Genomic DNA, 21,196 nt, shown 5'->3' with positions numbered 1-21,196 from the left:
TATTTATCGTCCACGTTTCACTTCCATACATGGGTACACTCCATACAAATACTTTCAGAAAAGACTTCCTGACACTTAAATCTATACTCGATCTTAACAAATTTCTGTTCTTCAGAAACACTTTCCTTGCCTTTGTCAGTCTACATTTCATATCCTCTCTACTTCGACCATCATCATTTATTTTGCTCCCCAAATAGCAAAACTCATTTACTACTTTAAGTGTCTCATTTCTTAATCTAATTCCCGCAGCATCGCCCGATTTAATTCGACTACATTCCATTATTCTCGTTTTGCTTTTGTTGATGTTCATCTTATATCCTCCTTTCAAGACATTGTCCATTCCGTTCAACTGCTCTTCCAGGTCCTTTGCTGTCTCTGACAGAATTACGTCATACCAATATATTGCGCGAAAGTGGTAGGCCAGGAACTTCAAGATATTACTGCGCAATATTTATGGCCAGGACACTTCAGTTAAAACTCTGCCTTTGTAGCGAATATGTCGGCGCTTCAGCATATGAGAGGGCCTTTAAAAAAGTAATATAACACATTTCTTTTTTCGCTACCAATTTCTGTTGCTAAATGCGAAATTTGTTGTGGAACATCGTGGAATATTCTCACTTTAGCCCCTATAGTTTCATGAAGTTTCGATAGCTGCTGTACGTAGCCTTCAAAATAGCGTCTGCAACGAAAGAGCTTTCCAGGTGGAGAGCTATCGTTAGTTTTCTTTTGGTGGAAAACAAAAACATTGCAGATATTCACAGACGCTTGCAGACTGTCTGCGGAGAACTGGCAGTGAAAAAGGCATGCGGAGTGGTTGTGCTGGGTGAACCGTGTTGGGCTCATGTATGCGTTGATTTAAACCTTGGTTCCTATTCTGTGTTTGGTTTCCCGCTGTTATTGCGATTACGCTGTTTTCACTCTCTCCGTGAGAGGCAGCAGCGGTGTGTATCGATATTCGCACCTTGAACTATCTTTGGTCTGGTGCTTATAGTTTCCGCCTGTGCTGTGTGCGAGCAGTCGGTCCGTTGGCATGGAGCAGCGAGTAAATCTCCATTGGGCATAGTTTGGCCGGGCCTGCTGGCGGTCTCTACGCAGTGTCGTAGTGTGTGGGGCTGTTCCCATTGCTACGAGGCCCGTGGCTCACCGACCCTGGACACGAAAGTTGAGCTTGGATTTAATTTATCAGCAAGTCCAGATTGTTCACATTGTGCCATTTGGTTCTCGTTGTTGGCTGTTGGGACATTCCCATGAGCAACAACATGTCTTTTCGTGTTGGCGAAGGTTTAGCCACCGTCTGGTGGAGTCTAATTATATTTGGTTATCTGTAATTGAAGTGCACCAGCGGAATTTTCTGCCTTGTGGCCGTTAATTTTCCGGTTACCTGCCCTGGCCATTGACGTAAATTTAGGCAGTATCCTTTCCTCACCGTGTTGTTGCTGTCCAGCTTGGTGAGTAGTTCGACAGCTTAACATATGCTTGGTTGTGGGCGTCCATGCCTTTTACGTTTGAACTGAACTCCTGGTGGTGTGCTGGTCGAGTGGAGCGCAAGTTACCTTGTCGGTGGGTCCGTTGACTGTCTGTTGGTTGGGTTGTCGTCGGATCGAGAATAGTTGGACAGACTGCCTGTCTCACCTAAGTGAACGTTTAGTATTTCAAGTGCTGGCCAACCCCCAAAACTTCTGAGCGCCGTTAGCTTCACTGCCTTTTCTTATTTTCTGTTGTGTGTATTTGTATGGCTCATAGGTGATGGTTTTGAATCAAAGTTGAATCGTTTTTAGTGGTGTTTTAAATCATGGGCCTTCAGCAGCTTTAAAATTAAAGTTCCTTGCTTTTAAAGTGTTAGACTGTTTGGGCCTTCAGCCTGATTAAAATATTGTTTAAAGATAAAGCCATGGGCATTCTGCCTAATAAAAATTATTTTAGTTGTGTTTTAAGTCATGGGCCTTCATCTGTTTTAAAATTAAAATTTCTTGCTTATCAAGTGCTCGATTGTTTGGGCCTTCAGCCTGATTAATATATTGTTTAAAGATAAAGCCTTGGGCCTTCTTCCAAATAAAAAATATTTTAGGTTTATTATAAGTCATGGGCATTCAGTCATTTTAAAACTAAAGTCCCTTGCTTGTCAAGTGTTAGATTGTTTGTGGCCTTTAGCCTGTTTAAGATAAGGCTTTGTTGTTTAATTTTATTTTACCTTGAGTTTTAAGTCATGGGGCCTTCAGCCGCTTTAAATTAAGGATCTTTATCTTTCGAGCATCAGATTGTTTGGGGCCTTCAGCCTAACTGAAGATAAGGCCTTCTGCCTTGTGTTTTTTTATTTAATTTTACCTTGAGTCTTAAATCGTCGGCCTTCAGCTGTCTTTAAATTAAGGTAGTTGCTCTTCAAGTGTTAGTTTTTTGGGCCTTCAACCAAATTATAGAACTTACTTAGCGTGAAGCCTTCTGCCTTCTAAATATACTTTTTGGGGTCTGAATTTTGAGTTAATGGCTTCTAGCCATTTTTCTTTAATTAAAGTAGTTGTGCCCTTAAGGCATAAGATATTGTGACATATTCAGCCTATAACTAAGTTCAAGAATTTGTACTGTAATGTTTGGTCAAATAAAGTTACATGTGTTCGAGTGTAACTGACAGCCGCTCATTTTGGCCCCTGTCCACAATTCCAACTACATGTCCTGTCCTGCGGGTTTAGCAGGGCGTCTCTCTGGGATGATGTCATCATAGCAAGAATGTAGCTCAGACCTATCCAATCTCCCACAGGCCGACCAACCGCACACATCTGTGATTCTTGCAATGTTTGAACGTGCAGACATTCTCGTTCTAGGTGGCCAATAGATCACAATCAAACACCTCCCTGCACAACTGGACCGAGGCTGATCGTCAAAAGTTTTTGTCGAACGCCGTCACTGGTGATGGAACATGGGTTCATCACTTCGAACTGGAAACAAAACGGTAATCCATGAAGTGGCGCCATATCACCTCTCCTCCAAAGAAGAAGTCCAGAGCCGCACTATCAGCCGGTAAAGTCATGGCGACTAGGGAATGGTTATTCTATTTGATGTCCTCCCTCATGGTGCAATGGTCAACTCTGAAGTGTATTGTGCTGCCCACATGAAACTCAAGAAACTACTTCTGCGTGTTCTTCGCCACAAAACTGCATACGAACTTGTCCTTCTCCTTGATAACGCAAGGCCTCAAACAAGTTTGTGCGCACGAGAGGAGCTCATGAAACTTCATTGGACTGTTCTTCCTAGTCCACCCTACAGGCCGAATCTTCCATCTGTGTGGTCCAATGAAGGATGCACTCCGCTGGAAGCAGAAAGTGGGTGATGGGGAGGTTAGAGATTCAGGAAGACGTCTTCTCCTACGTCGACCGATAAAGTGGTACCACGCGGGCATAAGGTCCTCCCAGTAAAGTGACATTAAGCCGCCGCATTGAACGGAGAATTTGAAAAATCGGGTTTTGTAGCCAACAGAGAGGTGAAAAATATGGTCTACAGGAATCCTGAATAAAACCAACCTGCTTTCTGAAAAGAAAGTGTTTCATTACTTATTGAACGCTCCTCGTAGAACTCGCACGTCAGCATTGTGACTACGACCACTACCTGCTGCAAAAATAACAGCAAGAGGAAACTGCAGTGGGCGAAAAAGTGGCCATACTAGCATACTAAGAGAATCTCCAGCAGGGTCAGATCACTGTCGGAATAATTTATGACCGAACGAGGAATCTTTCAACTAATTGATGGGCATCGTTACATCTTTTGTGCAAAGAAAAAAATTTTGTTCATATACGCGTCAGATTTCACTTTTTACATTCCTGGAAGCGATCTACAAACCTGAAAAAGAGTAGATAGTATATTGTACACGATCAGTAAGTAGTGCTGTTATGTATTTCTGTAGTAAACATTTCAAGCATCTGAAACGAACATATAAGCCGTTGTGGTATTATTTCCCTGCCCAGAAACAGTTCTATGAAATATTTCTTCAGTTAATTAATGGTTAAGCGTTAAGTATCCAATCAAACTTGTCTCCTCAATGTAGCACAACATATCATTCGTTTCCTCTGTCTTTCCTGACGCGTTCCTATTCACATGGCGTCCCTGTCCAGTTGTTTAAACGTCTGCAATTCACGACTTTTCAGCAGGAGCTGCCGTTTCTTATGCAGTATCATCCTTACATTGTACAACGTATTCTGCAACACGTTGAACGAGCGTCAATATTTTTAAAGTACTGTAGTCTCTTTCAGTATATTGCGACAACCGTCAGTTCCGCTCTCAGAGACAATATTATTGCGCAATATTCAGTACTGCGCAAAATATGCCATCCATCACGCCTTAAGACGGATATGTCCAGTTTTGATAAATACTGAGCATCTGAAGGAGCTTAAAGTCCATATTACCCGATACACCTAATGTGTATACCTAAGCAGCAGCGCCCCATGGGTACATGCCTGAAACTGCAGACAGGTCCGCGTCGAACAATAACACAGTACACTGGAGATATTCGGGGCTCGAATCCGTGCGTGCAAACTAGACTTCAATAACACGTGAAAGTGCGACGAGGATGATTTCTTGTAAAGTCGTTCATTTCTGAGAATGGAAGGTTCCAAACAATTAAGTAGTTGTTGTCTTGCAAAACTATCTAACAGAATTATGTTATTAGCTTGTTGAATTATGAGTCCAATGTTCGTTTTATATTACGGCATTTTTCACACAAGGATAATTTCTTTCAGTTTACGTTTATACAGCATTTTGTACATGTATGATGCAGTTATTTTGGAGAATATTGACCTGGTACTGTTTGGAACTCTTAGGGACTAGGGCATAACGACGACGATGACGAAAATCCAGAAGTCGTTGGGTTCTGCCCTGGTTCGAAAGAAGGGACGATGGCAGGGGATATACTCCATATTAATGAAAGAATAGAGGCCCGAAGATCCGAGAGAATTTCAGAACTTCATGATAGTGGATGTGGCTTGTTTTCACAAGCTGCTGTCGAAGACACAGGCAGAAATGCGCTTAACTGCCACAGTAACATAGTAATTCCTCGCGAATACAATCAGTCCCTCCTTTCTGGCATGCTGAAATAAAGTAAAAGATGTAAACAAATCAAACGCCGGCCGCGGTGGCCATGCGGTTCTAGGCGCTGCAGTCCGGAACCGCGCGACTGCTGCGGTCGCAGGTTCGAATCCTGCCTCGGGCACAGATGTGTGTGATGTCCTTAGGTTGGTTAGGTTTAAGTAGTTCTCAGTTCTAGGGGACTGATGACCTCAGCAGTTTAGTCCCATAGTGCTCAGAGCCATTTGGACAAATCAAACAAACTTCCATCAATTGAGGTGCTATGTATGCGAATGTAAAATCACAATTGTAAATTTATAGGCTTATTTACTCAGAAATAAACGGTTGCTCACTTATTTTATTACGATACAGCGGGTCGAAAGGATCACACAGACACCTTTACTCGTTGTACTCCTGGATTAGGACGCTTAATGCTCGTTTTGTCGATTCGATTTCTAGACTAGGAAGCAGTGAGTGCAAATTATGCTTTCCGGAACCAGCTCATATGAAAGAAAGCCTGCTGGCAAAAAAATGTTTTGATTGAGTTTAATTACTGCAGTACACCATTTCTGAGAGCGTACGTCTGGAGCACAGCGTTGTCTGGTAGTGAAACTTGGACAGTGGGAAAACCCTAAAACAAGGGAATTGAAGCATTTGAAATGTGGTGATACAGAATAAAGTTGAAAATAAGGTGAAATCATAAGGTAGGAAATTGGAGGGTTCTTCGCAAAATCGACGTGGATAGGAATACGTGGAAAACACTAGCAAGAAGAAAGGGCAGTATACTGATACATGTGAAAGATATGAGGGAATAGCCACCATGTCGCTAGCATCATCTGTAGAGGGTTAAATCTGTAGAGGATAACAGAGATTGAAATACATCCAGCAAATAATTGAGGATGTCGGTTGCAAGTGCTGCTCTGAGATGAAGAGGTTGGCACAGGAGAGGAATTTCTGGCGGGCCACATCAGGCAAGTCAGTAGATTGATGAAAAAAAAAAAAAAAGCTTTAACAAGACAAGAAGAAGGCATATTCTAAATACTCCCTTCTGCAAATGCGTGAGTTTTCGTCGTCTAGTGTACATGCGCAGATTCACGTCAGTTTGCAACTGGTATGTACTTCCGCGCAGATAATGCGCCTCCTAAACTTTGTAGTTCCACCCGTTCTACCGCCAGATAGCTGTAACATTTGTGGCGGATCGTCGTCTAACACCTTAATGGTGCGTTTATACTACCTCTCTGGTCGTCAGCACAGCCCGGCGAGGTGAAGCAAACCCCTGACTCACGCTAGTGCATTTGATCTGCTCCAACGCTTCCCGCTACGAATCTAACCAAGCGATGATATATCATGCTAGTGTGTGTTTCGAGGTGCGACCATCGCCGCCCATCCTGAAACTTAAGTATTAATTGGTTGTTTCAAAGTCACTCTCGGAGTGCCGTGTTTGACTGCACCACGCTGCGCGGTTTGTTCTGCGGTGTACATCTAATTCTACACACCCGTCTACGTCTGTACATTTCAGACTACAGTGAAGTGCATGGGAGGGTTACCTCCCATTGTATCATATATTATGATATGGAGCGTGGGAAAACAACTTCTTAAATGCCACTGTGCAACATGTAATTAAATTAATCTTAGCCTCGCGATCACTGTAAGAGCACTGTGGAGCTCCAGTATATTCCTAGATTCCTTACTTACTGCTGATGCTTGTGTCTAATTTTTCGGTATCCTACAAATTAAACCACGATTAAACCATGTAGTGACAACTAAAAGTGACGTTTTACGTAGGCACTTGTTCCAGCCGTTTTGCTGACACAAAGCTATGTACTGTGTTAGCAGAGGCATAGCGATCATCATAACTGATTCATGATGGATGACATTAGCTGTAATACATTTTTGTAAACTACTTCCTCCGTTTCACCTAATGTATCCCTTTTTTTTCGTTAGATATCAGTATGAAAATCTTAAAGTGGCAGATATACAGGGTGTTACAAAAAGGTACGGCCAAACTTTCAGGAAACATTCCTCACACACAAATAAAGAAAAGATGTTATGTGGCCATGTGTCCGGAAACGCTTAATTTCCATGTTAGAGCTCATTTTAGTTTCGTTCTTCCACCTACGCTCAATGGAGCACGTTATCATCATTTCATACGGGATACTCTACCTGTGCTGCTACAACATGTGTCTTTACAAGTACGACACAACATGTGATTCATGCACGATGGAGCTCCTGCACATTTCAGTCGAAGCGTTCGTACGCTGCTCAACAACAGATTCGGTGACCGATGGATTGGTAGAGGCGGACCGATTCCATGGCCTCCACGCTCTCCTGACCTCAACCCTCTTGACTTTCATTTTTGGGGGCATTTGTAAGCTCTTGTCTACGCAACCTCGTATTGTGGACGGCTGTGATACAATTCGCCATTCCCAAGGGCTGCATCAGCGCATCAGGGATTCCATGCGACGGAGGGTGGATGCACGTATCCTCGCTAGCGGAGGACATTTTGAACATTTCCTGTAACAATGTGTTTGAAGTCACGCTGGTACGTTCTGTTGCTGTGTGTTTCCATTCCATGATTAATGTGATTTGAAGCGAAATAATAAAATGAGCTCTAACATGGAAAGTAAGCGGTTCCGGACACATGTCCACGTAACATATTTTCTTTCTTTGTGTGTGAGGAATGTTTTCTTAAAGTTTGGCTATACCTTCTTGTAACACCCTGGAGTGTATAAAGTAGCTGTTGGTAAAAGCTGACGAAATATTACCTGAGGGTATACAGGCGTACGATGCGCTCTGCAAGAGAAACTACGGTAATACACTACTGGAAATTAAAATTGCTACACCAAGAAGAAATGCAGATAATAAATGCACAATTTGGGTGCATAGATCATGAGAAATCAGTACCCAGAACAACCACCTCTGGCCGTAATTACAGCCTTGATACGCCTGGGCATTGAGTCAAACAGAGCTTGGATGGAGTGTACAGGTACAGCTGCCGATGCAGCTTCAACACGATACCACAGTTCATCAAGAGTAGTGAATGGCGTATTGTGACGAGCCAGTTGCTCGGCCTCCATTGACCAGACGTTTTCAATTCGTGAGAGATCTGGAGAATGTGCTGGCCAGGACCGCATTCGAACATTTTCTGTATCCAGAAAGGCCCATAGAAGACCTGCAACATGCGGTCGTGCATTATCCTGCTGAAATGTAGGGTTTCGCAGGGATCGAATGAAGGGTACAGCCACGGGTCTTAACACATCTGAAATGATCAATGCGAACAAGAGGTGACCGAGACGTGTAACCAGTGGCACCCCATACCATCACGTCGGGTGATACTCCAGTATGACAATGACGAATACACGCTTCCAATGTGCGTTCCCAACGATGTCGCCAAACACGGATGCGACCATCATGATGCTGTAAACAGAACCTGGATTCATCCGAAAAAATGACGTTTTGCCATTCGTGCACCCAGGTTCGTCGTTGAGTACACCAACGCAGGCGCTCCTGTCTGTGATGTAGCGTCAAGGGTAACCGCAGCCGTGGTCTCCAAGCTGATAGTCATGCTGCTGCAAACGTCGTCGAACCGTTCGTGCAGATGGTTGTTGACTTGCAAACGTCCCCATCTGTTGACTCTGGGATCGAGACGTGGCTGCACGATCCGTTGCAGCCATGCAGATAAGATGCCTGTCATCTCGACTGCTAGTGATACGAGGCCGTTGGAATTCAGCTGATGCTGATGCTTGTGAAGAACTTCTTCGGCTCTTTGAACGAGAAGGTGATGGCTTCCTGGCAAGAATCGTTACTGGGAACGAAACCTGGGTTCACATCCAAAACCAAAGAAGTTTCTAACAGAACGAACAGCAGGGAAGGTTATGCTTACACTCTTTTGGGACGAAAAAGGCGGCATTTTGGAGCATTACATGCCTAGAGGGACCACTGTCACCAGTGCATCATACACAGATCTATTAAAAAATCAGCTGCGGCCTGCAATCAAATCAGAGCGACGTGGATTGCTATCAGCAGGTGTCCTTTTGCAGCATGAAAATGCAAGGCCCCACACTGCCCGTACAACAGTTGCAATAATCACAGATCTACATTTTGAGTGTCTTCTTCATCCACCATACTCACCAGCCCTTGCCCCAAGTGATTTCCATACGTTTGGACCACTCAAAGACCCAATGGGAGGAAAGAAGTTCCGTTCTGATGAAGAGGTATGCCACGCGGTGCATGAGTGGTTGCGCGGACTACCAAAAGAATTTTTTTCTAAAGGAATTTATGCTCTTTGTAAGCGCTGGAGGACTTGCATTACGCGTGGGGGAGATTATGTTGAATAGCAATCTGTGTGATTCATAGTACAAGAATATCCTTCTGCTTTGTTTAGATGGAATGGATGTACCATGTGCTTTCAAAAGAGTGCATATTGTGAACCACAAATTTAATTACAGATTGACACACTGCGATGTCTGTTTGAGAATTCCAAGCTCGAGAATTCTAAGCTTTTTAAATAACAGCGTATGTGAGGCTCAAAAATCGCATACTGTCCAGAACTAAATCATAAAATGACTCAATTTCTGTTTAGACTGACATGTCTGGTACAATGGCGTAGTTCGTCTCTCACGCACTCTTTTCTCCGCCTCTCTAGCTCGGTAAGTAGCGTCGCCGAATCCGCAGCACAGCGCTTGCGACAATGCTGGCGACAGGTGGAAGATGGCTGAAGGGTATCGGGTAAAAATTACCGCGGGAGCCGCTGTCAGCTGGCGGCGGCGACGGCGACGGCGACGGCGACGGCGAGACAATGGCGCGTCGTGAATGGGGACTGCGGCCGCCCCAGGCGAGCCGAGCAGCGCCGCGCCGCGTCGATAGGCAACCCACCCTACGCAGCCGTCGCGCAGCGCGGCCTAGTGAAAGCGAACAGGGGGCGCTTGCTTTTTCGCTGTGCATAATAACACGTTCGGACTTTTGTTACTCATACGTCATCGCACAATTCATGCTTGAGCAGTTATCGAACGTACTCATTACTTAATGGTGTAAATTGTATAACGGGCGTCTTGGAACTAACTAATGAATGAATTCCATATTATACGTGTACATCATGTGCACTGTAACTGACCACAATCAGTGGGCGAAATCCCTGTCGTTAGACTATTCTGAGTAACAGTTTGAGTGTCTTACCGAATCTTTTAAGAGAATCCATGACAGATACTGCAGAGCACCATTACTGTATATTACACTGAATATTCCTTCACTTCCATTTTTTACCCTTTTCAGGCTCTTCCTCATATGAGATGTGGGGACATTATGTAACATGTTTGTAACAGATGCTTCTCTGTAAGATGAGTACATTTTAATGTGTCGTCTTGTGTGTTAAAATTATTTGGGAAAGTGTGTCGAAAAATTAATTACTATATTTACTGCACCAATATGGACAGTACACCACATTTAGAATGCTGCAAATTGCTATTGGCAATCAATGCTTACAAAATAATACTAACTAATAGTTAATTGCGCTGCACTCCTTGTCTCAAACGCAATCGCAATGGAAGCTAAGAGTTGGATGTCAACATTTGAACCGTCCATCCTACCGGGGTCATGTAACTAACGCACAAGCCAACACTTTATAATGTTTCCTACCTTCTTGTCACCGAAAACCAGGCTCCAGTACTTCAAATCGCGCTACAGACAAGAATATGCAACTTCTGCGTATCTCATCTGAAGTTGACACTGGTGAGCTCGAAGCTGGTTGATGGAAGTAAACAAATATTTCGCAAGATACTGGTTCTTATATCTATGTGTCATCTTCTACAGTTCCTTCTAGATGCAATAAACTCACGCAAATGTGCACTCAGTTTGTCAAAGAGATGTCAAATGTCATTTTGAAGGACAGTATTCCACACTATTTTTCACCTCCCAACATAAGTGGCCGAACATCCGCAAACTATAAGCTGGAAGGGATAAACTATAGCTGGAAATGATACAAATATTCAAGTTTCCTCAGCCATTATGCCTTGGTCAGGTGTTTTTCAAGATAAATCCAATGTCCTAGCCCATCTGCGAAGGATATGTTAAAGCGTGTAGTGCTGTCTGTTCACAGAGTACAATGAATTCTAGGTGACAGAAGAAAAACTTCAGACGACGAAGCGAGAATCATCTGTGGAGTCGCTTGGGTGAGAAGTAGCGTCTATGGGCAGTGCTATGTTACGAAGGGAGATAAGATCGTCTGGAAGAAATGACACTAGCCTCTGGAATCCAAAGTCTTTTGCTCTTAATTAAAGATGTCATTGACCTTCTTTGGAGCATCTTACAGTAACGGTATGTCACTGCTTTAAGAAAAACCCACGAGAAATACATGGTAATTTTTTAGGTTACACACGTATGGCCTCAACTGCTGGAAAAGAAGTTCGCTACATAGAATACTGAGTAGCCGTGAACAGGTGTGTGTGCTAAAAAGAAAACTATGGAGAACGAAAAGAACGATACAAAGGCAACAGTCGAATGGGAGTTAAACAAGAATCAATTGTAGCGGAACACAATTTGCGATAGGGAAACTAGAGGATTCCAACCGTAAGACCCAGATCCTGGAGGCCATGAGCAGATCAAGTGCTCCATAAAGAAATACGACACTAATTTCAATCGTAAGTAACAATATGTTTAAGTCAATATTATCAGTCTTCCGCTATTGAACAGTGTTAATGTAATTAGTCAGTCAGTTTCAAGTTCCATGGATCACTTTGCCCTATAGATCGTAATGATGCGGAACGAGTCGTTTTACATTCATACCGGTAATTAATTTATACATACACTTGCATTCTAAACAGTTCAAAGTTTTAACTTTTTTTTTTTTTTTACAATAAGAAGGTGGATATACAGACGTGACTTAGTAATCTCTATGTATTACAGTAACGGACATTCTTCTAGCGAATGGGAGTTGTCAAGAGGAAACTTTCGTAGTTTGTCTTCAAATTTTCTTTTGCTGTCACTGGATAAGTGATAAAAATTTTTTGTTGCAACATTGTGCAACCTATTTTGTGCTAATGACTACCTTAATGTGGAATAAGGACTGTCATTTCTCGCTCTGGTATTGTAATTGTGTGCATCATTGTGCCTTCTAAACTAGAGTGGATTATTTACAACACACTTCATGGGGGAATAAATATACTGTGAAGTGGTAGTCATAATGCCCAACTTCTTTAACAGATGTCTACAAGACGACCGTGGGCGACCCCACATAATATTTATTGTTACAGCAGGCATTTTTGGGTAATAAAGACTTTTTTTCTTAATGATGGGTTGCCCAAGAACATTATTCCACACAATATTATTGAGCGAAAATATGCAAAATGTGGACTTACTGATTTACTTCTTCCCAAGATTTGCAGTGATTCTAAGTGCAAATGTGTGTGAACTGAGTTGTTTTAGGTGTTCCAAAATGTGCTTTTCTGATTTAAAACCTCGTCAATATGGCTTGTAAGAATTTTGAAGTTTACACCCTATTTATTATTTCTTCGCCATGGGTTACACTTTCATTGTTGTAGGCCCCTAGATGTGATGAGTGGAATATGTTGTGTCTTTTCTTTTGAATATCTTGTGAATGATATATTTAAGAGCGTTTCCTATTTCTTCTCTTTCCGTAGATATGCTTGGATTGGGTACAGTATTAGTGTTGATTGCAATACTAGTGTCATTTGCAAAAAGAACTAATTCTTCTGATTGTATATTAGACAGAAGATCGTTTACAAATTTGTGAACAATAATGGACCTAAGATTGAGCCTTGGGGAACCCTAAACATCATATCTCTGCAGTGAGAATTATGTACCTGGACTACATTGGATGAATTAATATGTAGAACACCATCAAAATCAGAAGAGTTTTAATTTTTGAGAGACTCTACAATTTTCTTAGTTTCAGAAGGAGAAGTTGGTGATACATTCACATAACTGAAACACCTTGTGATGATAGCTGCAGTGTGTGGAAGGCAACAACCAACAATGGCCGACTGCACTGGAATTTCAGAAGGTGTCGTCAGGTCTCGTATCGTGATATATCTCCCTACCACATATTATTTAAGTCAGTTTTGTGCCACTTATGCAGTAAATCGAAACTACAATATCCCCTGAAGTTGTCTTTTGCATTCGGTGTCGAAACGTTTGATTCACTCAGAAAATCCGTTTGGCCGCGGGAGAATAGCCAGGGTAACTGTACTCAGAGATTACAGTGTAGATCGGGCTTGACGCCTCACATTCCAATACGCCAAAATGTGGGTTAGTGCGAGATAATGGCCGTAACATAAAGGCAGAGGATTAATGTTGAAATTTTATACCACGCCTCATTCCTTGAATGTTTATGATTCATACTGATGGGGATGTACTGAGTATAACAGGGGAACAATTAATTTATGGAGCAAGTAATTTCAAAGAAGGCATTATGAAAAAATTGTGGAAGGGTACTATGATTTGAATACAATAAGCAACCGCAACCAAACAGGTGTCTATTGCAGTACTTTTACAGAGGTGAAGAACCTTGCGCATCATAAACTAGGATGAAGAACTGCGTCGAACAAGCCTTGAGACTGAAAATCACAACGACACCTGTCGCAGCAATATGAAATGAAAGGAACACTTAAAACCTACAGAAGTGAAGACAAATGGAAATTTATTTTTTGGATGAGTTCTGGAAATCGCTGTGTATCTCAAAAGAAACTTGCTTACAAGACGCTGGTGCGAACAAGTCTATAGCAATTAAGAGACGCCCTATTAATACTGTAACAAGTCGGTATTGCACACACGAAAGTAGAGAGAAGGTGCTAGGAGGATTTGAATTATAATCTGTGGCAAATAATATTGCTTTTGCGGAACTCTAGAGAAAATGTCAAGAATCGCTATATAAAAACCGTTCCTAAGTACAGTCGTATATCTCGGGTAGATATTATGAGTACAGGAAGAGAGAGATTATGGAGCGTGTGCAGGCATAAAAGCTGTTATTGTTCACTCGCTCAATACCAAAATATAATAGGACAGATAATCTCTAACATTGGTAGAGACATTCTAAGCACGCCCTTATCATGGCTTTTTGCCATTGTTAACAAGAGGTCATCAGTTGGTAAAGCTTCATTTATTTACCTATTTCGAGCAAGACCTTCATCTAAATGTCTGTCAAAACCATCACAACCGTCATGGTTGGTTGGTTGGTTGGTTGGTTGATTGGTTGGGGGAAGGGGGCCAAACAGCGAGGTCATCGGCCCCCCACTGTCATGAAAGCACCACTTACAGATGGCACTTTGCAAGCCGTCACTTGCTTTATCATAAATATCTGTCTGAGTCATTCTAAACGTTATTATCTTTACATAAAGGAAAGTATTATATTCAAATCGTGAGCTAAATCATTAATTTTTTACATATAAAATTAGTGAATCTCTTCATGGCACTTTTGCTGCCTATGTCTGCAGTCACTTTCAGAACTCAAATTAATAATCGAATTAATTAATTGAGTAATACTTGACAGTGAATTTCTGGTGTAGCAATGTATCACCACAATGAAATAAAAGCAGTGAATAATTGAGGGACTATGAATGAGAACAGTGATGTACTTAAGTGTACAAAAATGATGAAACATTTTACTAATCCTTTTATAGCTACAGTGAGTTGGTCAGTCTTAAAAAAAATGACAATCATAAGTCAGAAAAGGGATGGTGCTTGGTTGCCAAAACATTCATTATGGTGGAAGCTGTACAAATGCTCCCCTGGATTAATCCCTTTTACAACGCAGTTCGACTTTGTTTACATGAATGCACTGTGAGGCGCAGCTCTATCAAATGGAATCAACTACGACCACGTACACCACAAACTATGGTTCACGTAGAACAGGGAGCTGTGAATATCATTTAACAACCCTACGCCAGTGCAGCAGTACATTACCCTTTCATCTTGATTCAGGCAACAGCAGAAGTCGGTGCACTGTGGGCGACGAGTGGCACACTGCGGCAGCTGTTCTGACGCATCCACGAAAATTTGCAGACTACGCAGACTGGCGTTCTGATTATTAGAACGTGGGAAACTTCCCTGTTAGAACCCTGAAATCCCAGAAGATTTCAATGTGAGGTGCACCCGTTCGCTGGTCTGGCTAACCCAATTTCACTCTCAGGCACGACGGTGATTGCTGGAATTTTCAAACGTCAGGCGGCCTACTCAGGACAGATAAGTTCATCCTCGTGACACACGATACGTCCGGGATGATACGCAGTTCCACTGACAGGACAGTTGGAAACTGTCACTGATTCTAGTCCACCACTAGTTACAGACCACAAGTCTCACCCACTGGGGAAAGACCTGAAGTTCTCACCAGGAGAGGACCACAAGATGAAGCAGGCAAAGAATCGCCACCACTTTCCACCAAGCGTCTGTACGGGAGCTGAATCAGCAAAAGCGAAACCGGCTCCATATTTTAAAAACCGATCGAACTATCCTCTGCTCACTGAATCTCCCCTCACAACTGTTTTGTTGGTCTGGGCTTCCCACACTGGGGGAGCATGTCTGTGCTGTACATACACTGCTGGCCACCGTAAATGCAACACCCTGAAGGAAGCATCCGAATCAAGTGAAATTTACACCATGGGTTTGCAGCGATGAGATATGCAACTGATTAGAATTTCAGCGCAGACGCATATCACGCGCGCCTGTGGCGCCACCTCATAGCGCCATTTAAGGCTTGGCGATTTCGACGAGTGTACGTTCGGCACGTGTGTTTACCTTGTGGTTGTTTCACAAGACGATCAGTTATGCCTCGCAGACAGCAGCGAACATCGTTTGATCAAGTATCCGAGTTCGACAGAGGAAGGATAGTGGCTTACCGAGATTCTGGATTATCATACAGAGGAATCGCTAGTCGTGTTGGACGAAACCAAACAACTGTAATGCGGATATGTGACCGTTGGATGCAGGAGGGTACGACGGACCGACGTGGTCGATCGCATTCACCTCGGTGCACCACTGCACGTGCTGATAGGCAAATTGTGCGCATGGCAGTGACGGATCGCTCAGTGACGCCCCGAATCATAGCACAGCACATTGCGTCTGTAACGCATCATCCAGTGTCTGCGCGTACCATTCGACGCCGTTTACAGCAGAGTGGTCTGTCCGCAAGACGTCCATTGCTTCGTCTACCATTGACGAGGAACCACAGACGTCTCCGTCGCCAATGGTGTGATGACAGACGGATGTGGACGGCAGAATGGAGTAACATTGTCTTTACTGACGAGGCACGCTTCTGTCTGCAGCACCACGATGGTCGGATTCGAGTGTGGAGACACCGTGGAGAGAGGATGCTGGACAGCTGCATTATGCACCGCCACACTGGTCTTGCACCAGGTATTATGGTATAGGGCGGTATTGGATATTACTCTCGCACGCCTCTAGTACGCATTGCCGGTACTTTAAATAACCGGCGCTACATATCCGAGGTGCTGGAGCCAGTTGTCCTTCCTTACCTTCAGGGCTCGCCCACAGCCATATTTCAACAGGATAATGCGCGACCACACGTGGCACGCATTGTCCAAAGGTTCTTTGTCAATAACCAGATTGAAGTGCTTCCCTGACCGGCTCGCTCTCCGGATCTTTCGCCGATAGAAAACATGTGGTCCATGGTTGCTCAACGAGTGACCCAGATTACATCCCCAGCTGCCACACCAAATGATCTTTGGCAACGTGTGGAAGCTGCTTGGGCTGCTGTACCCCAGGAACACATCCAACGTCTCTTTGACTCAATGCCGAGACATGTGGCAGCGGTGATCTCCAACAATGGCGGCTACTCTGGCTACTGATTCTGGCAGGAACCACATGTCACAGACGTCTATAAACGTAATCATTTCATACTTGGTCAACATGTTATCTACAAAATAAATTTTGTTGTGCTACCTCTTGTCTTTCTTGGTGTTGCATTTACGGTGGCCAGCAGTGTATATTGAGAGGAGCCAATCAGCGACTCAGAATCTCTCTTGTCTGAGAAAAGAAGATTTTAGATTAGGGAGGTGTCGTTCTCATTATAAGCATGGCCATGTTTCGCCAAAACACCTCTACTTAGACGGGACCATAGTCCCTCGTTTATGGAGAGACGTAATCTTACCCGGCTGACCATTTCCATGTACTGAAAGCAGGCTCTTAAGCTTCACAGACAGTCATGCCCAACAAATACATGTTTTTACCGCTCGCTAAAAGAACCTGGTGACTTCCTAGCCTACTGGCGTTAGGGGAGTTACACTCTTGGCTCCACTAAAGACGTGCGCCAGCTGCTCTGTGTGCATCGTCCCAGCTTCTAACATAAGAACGCCCGGAGTTTTATGATCTGCCCACCGTTTACACAAAAGCTCAGATTACAGAAGTCTCTCTTAAATGGCTTTTTCCGCCAAAATGGCTATCTTCGCGGTGGACTGTTGCCTGGCCCAGGTAAAATGTTTTGCAAACTGGCGCCCTTCTGCTCTGACCCTAACTGGAATGCGGGGAGTGCCACAGCATGAAATCCCTTTGCAGGTACAATCTACAGAGCGCTTCTTCCCAGAATCACTAGCACAGCTGACCGAGTTATCCTTCACCTTTACTATGGACTCCTTCACCTCCACATGAACCATCGGGTACAAGTTCTCTAGAGGCTACACATGGAGTTATATGAACATTTTGCCCAAAATTTCCTCATGTATAAAAGTAATAAACCACATATACCAAATGTAATACTGGGGAACATCGAGATCATGAACTATAATATGAATATTGATCTGACAGTGTTACTGAAGTGAGAGAGTGGCGTGACACTGACTGAAAACTTACAAACACACTCAACAAACACACACAATGACAACATCACACAGAAAAGAACCAGATGGTACACCATGACCTACACACATAAACTAACACACAGAGTTGCAAACATCCTAAAGAGACAGGGCTTCAAAATAGCATATAAGCCTGGGTAAACCCTTCCAATCATACCTAAGCCAGCCTGCTACCAACAGGGTCAAATTCCAACAGTCAGGAATATATAAACTTGAATGTCAAAGTTGCGATGCAAGTATACATATGCATGAGACGCAGGAATTTTGAAACATGATACAAAGAACATATCAGATGTTAGAAGTATGAAACAAACCATTCCACATTTTCAAAACATTTAAAACACCATAACCATCATCCTACAAACATGGAACAAGAAACAAAAATAATGAGAATAAGCAACCATGACAAACATCTTATACAAACGCAAGAAAATTTCCACATCCAGAAAGCCATAGCAGTATACAAACACGTGATAAATGAACAAACACACATCACCACAGGCTCCCTACTACACTTAATAAAGGAAATAACAAGATAAAACAGAAAAACTCTTCCCCCTTCATCATCTGGACACACACACACACACACACACACACACACACACACACAGCACAAAAAAATTGAATCACACCAAAACACACACACACACAGCACAAAAAAATTACATCACACCAAAACACATACACACACACACACACACACACACACACACACACACACACACACACAAACGCACACACAAATGCATACACGAACAGATCACAGATACTTCAATAATTATACTCGAAAGTTTGGCAATAACATTCGATCTTTGACAAAAACATTTGACAGTCAGCAACAGAAACCAAAACATTGCATTGAAACAAGCGGTCAGTTCATAGTGCTGTGGAATGTGGGAAAAGATCGCAAATTGTCCTTCATCAGAAGAAGAACAACACCAAAAATGCAACAGGAGCATAATATGTAAGAAATTGTCCAAGCAATCTGTAAATACAGTTCAAAACATTACTACTTAATAGGAAATACCAACCACCAGAACTATTTATAACTTATAGCCACAGTGACAAAAATGTAAATAGCAAACATATGTTCATATTCCAGGCCACTGATGATGCCTTGCAGAAAATAAAGGCGAACGCGTATGGCACTAAAATTGTGTTTTATTCAGTTGCTGTCAGACGGTCCATAAGTAAAAATTATCAATATACCGTAATATTACACGCAACTGAGGAAGACAGGACTACAAAAGTTGAAGATGTCATCTATGAACTGTACAGCTGACATCTCACCATCGACATGTTCTATAATACTTCGGATGCAATAATCAGACTGCTGCAGTTCCAGGTAGGACCTCACTCAAATGAATTGCAGAAGCTGTGTGAATTGTACTCCTTAATGCCACAAACATGTGTCTTGATTTACTTTTCTTTTACATTTGACTGGTTTCTTGCAGCCCACCACAATTTCCTCTCTATTGCCAATCTCTTCATCTCGCAGTAGCGAGCAACTGAAGTTAAGTCTCACTTACGATTAACATTCGTCTTGATTGCAAATCGCATCGTACTATGAAGCTGTGAACCAACGATCTGCCACAATTGCAGCGAGCCTTTGCCATTGTGTGTAAGTACTGAAGCTCTAAAGTGAAACATCGGTCTTAGAGACCTGTAACGTTTCTTAAATGCGTAATGCAGCAACACTGATCTATTTGCCGCTATACCCTCCACAGTATCTTCTCAGTGACAAATCATTTACGTTAGAGAATCATTTCAGTTCACTTTGTGGCTTCTCGTTGTCGCGTATATGTATGTAAATATCATAAAACGTACAGGTCTGTCCATCTTTTGTTTCGTATTACTTTTTAAATGGCTCGGTCTGACAAGATGTTTCGCACTACATTTAATTTATTCTTTCTATTATTCCCTTTTATTTTGTGATTTTTTGTACGGTTTAGAAGACGCCACGACGGATAATACTTCTGACGTACTTCGTAAATCTACAAGAGGCCCAAGGAATGAGAGAATACGGTACAGTGATGCCATCTTTGGAAAGAATCTTCCTGAGTGATTGCATGGAGAGCCATAATGAATACGAGCTGGAAAATGATTACTCAGATGCGGATTCTCGTTTCATAATGGCGATGTGAGAAGATGATCAGAGAAGAAACGACATTGGTAATAGGTTGGTAGCAAGTGAGAGTAGTGATGATGATGATGATAATGATGACTGTGACAATATACCGGAAGATGACGAGAAATAGTTAGCGCCAATACATTTGGAAAACAAGGTGGCATGCCAGATATTTTTGTTGGTTATTACACAATTATTGCGATTTATTGTAGCTGAAGATTAATTCTGTAACTGTTTATGAAAAAATCAATTAATTCTGAGTAAACAAAACTTAAATAACACTAATATTGATGTTTCATACTGAAAGAACTAAAATATCACCCTTAACACATAGAACATTTTAAAAATGGTAAATCTATGAAAAAATATGATTGGGAAAAATTAGGTCTGTCAGACTCGTAACTTATAATTATGTACTATCGACCTCTGTTTCTGTTTGGATAATGCTGTGAAATACGACCTAGATAAATGTTAAGGAAGGTAACATGTAAATGAATACACAGCTCCGAGACATTTTTATAAGACACACTAACATCAAATTTAAATCTAAGTAACTTACATCTACAGATGTAGTCAACAGATCATCTTACTGTGTGTGACGGAGGTTGCTAGTAGTAACACAATAATTTACTCACTTTCCTCTTTCGTTGGCGAACAGGAGGTGTAGCAAGAACCGTGGCGTATTTCAGCCCCTTTCTTTAGACGTTCTCTACTAGTTTTACTTCCTGAGGGCACCAGACACGGTGTTTTTTTATGTACGTGTGTGTGATCAGGGGAGAGGGGTATTCGTCTTCTGACAGGTTTGATATGGCCCGTCACGAATTCGTCTCCTGTGTCAGTCTCTTCATCTTAGAACAGCGCTTGCAACCGAAGTCCTCAATTATTCATTGGATATATTCCAGTCCCTGTCTTCCACTACAGCTTTTGCAATCTGTAGCTTCCTCTAGTACCATGGAAGTTATTCCCTGATGTCTTAACACATCCTGTGCCATCTTCTTGTCAGTGTTTTCTACATACATTTTTCCTCGTCGAATTCGGGGACAGTATTGTCATTTCTTAAATTATCAACGTCGTTTTGAAGCACTACATCTCAATCCCTTCGATTGTCTTTTTCTATGGCTTCCCACGGTGCATGATTCACTATCACACGCTGCTGTTCTTCAAGCATACATTTTCAGAAATTTCTTGCTCAAAT

At 42.5% G+C, this 21,196-nt stretch overlaps 1 protein-coding gene across 1 annotated transcript in view; it reads right to left on the bottom strand.

Moving 5' to 3' along the window:
- LOC124598129 (lachesin-like) overlaps positions 1-21,196 on the bottom strand; it is a 702,598-nt gene that overhangs the window by 314,125 nt on the left and 367,277 nt on the right. The window lies entirely within an intron of this gene.

Source organism: Schistocerca americana, chromosome 1 (assembly GCF_021461395.2).
Source record: "Schistocerca americana isolate TAMUIC-IGC-003095 chromosome 1, iqSchAmer2.1, whole genome shotgun sequence".
Lineage (NCBI taxonomy): Eukaryota > Metazoa > Arthropoda > Insecta > Orthoptera > Acrididae > Schistocerca > Schistocerca americana.
This window is presented reverse-complemented; position numbering and strand designations above follow the sequence as displayed.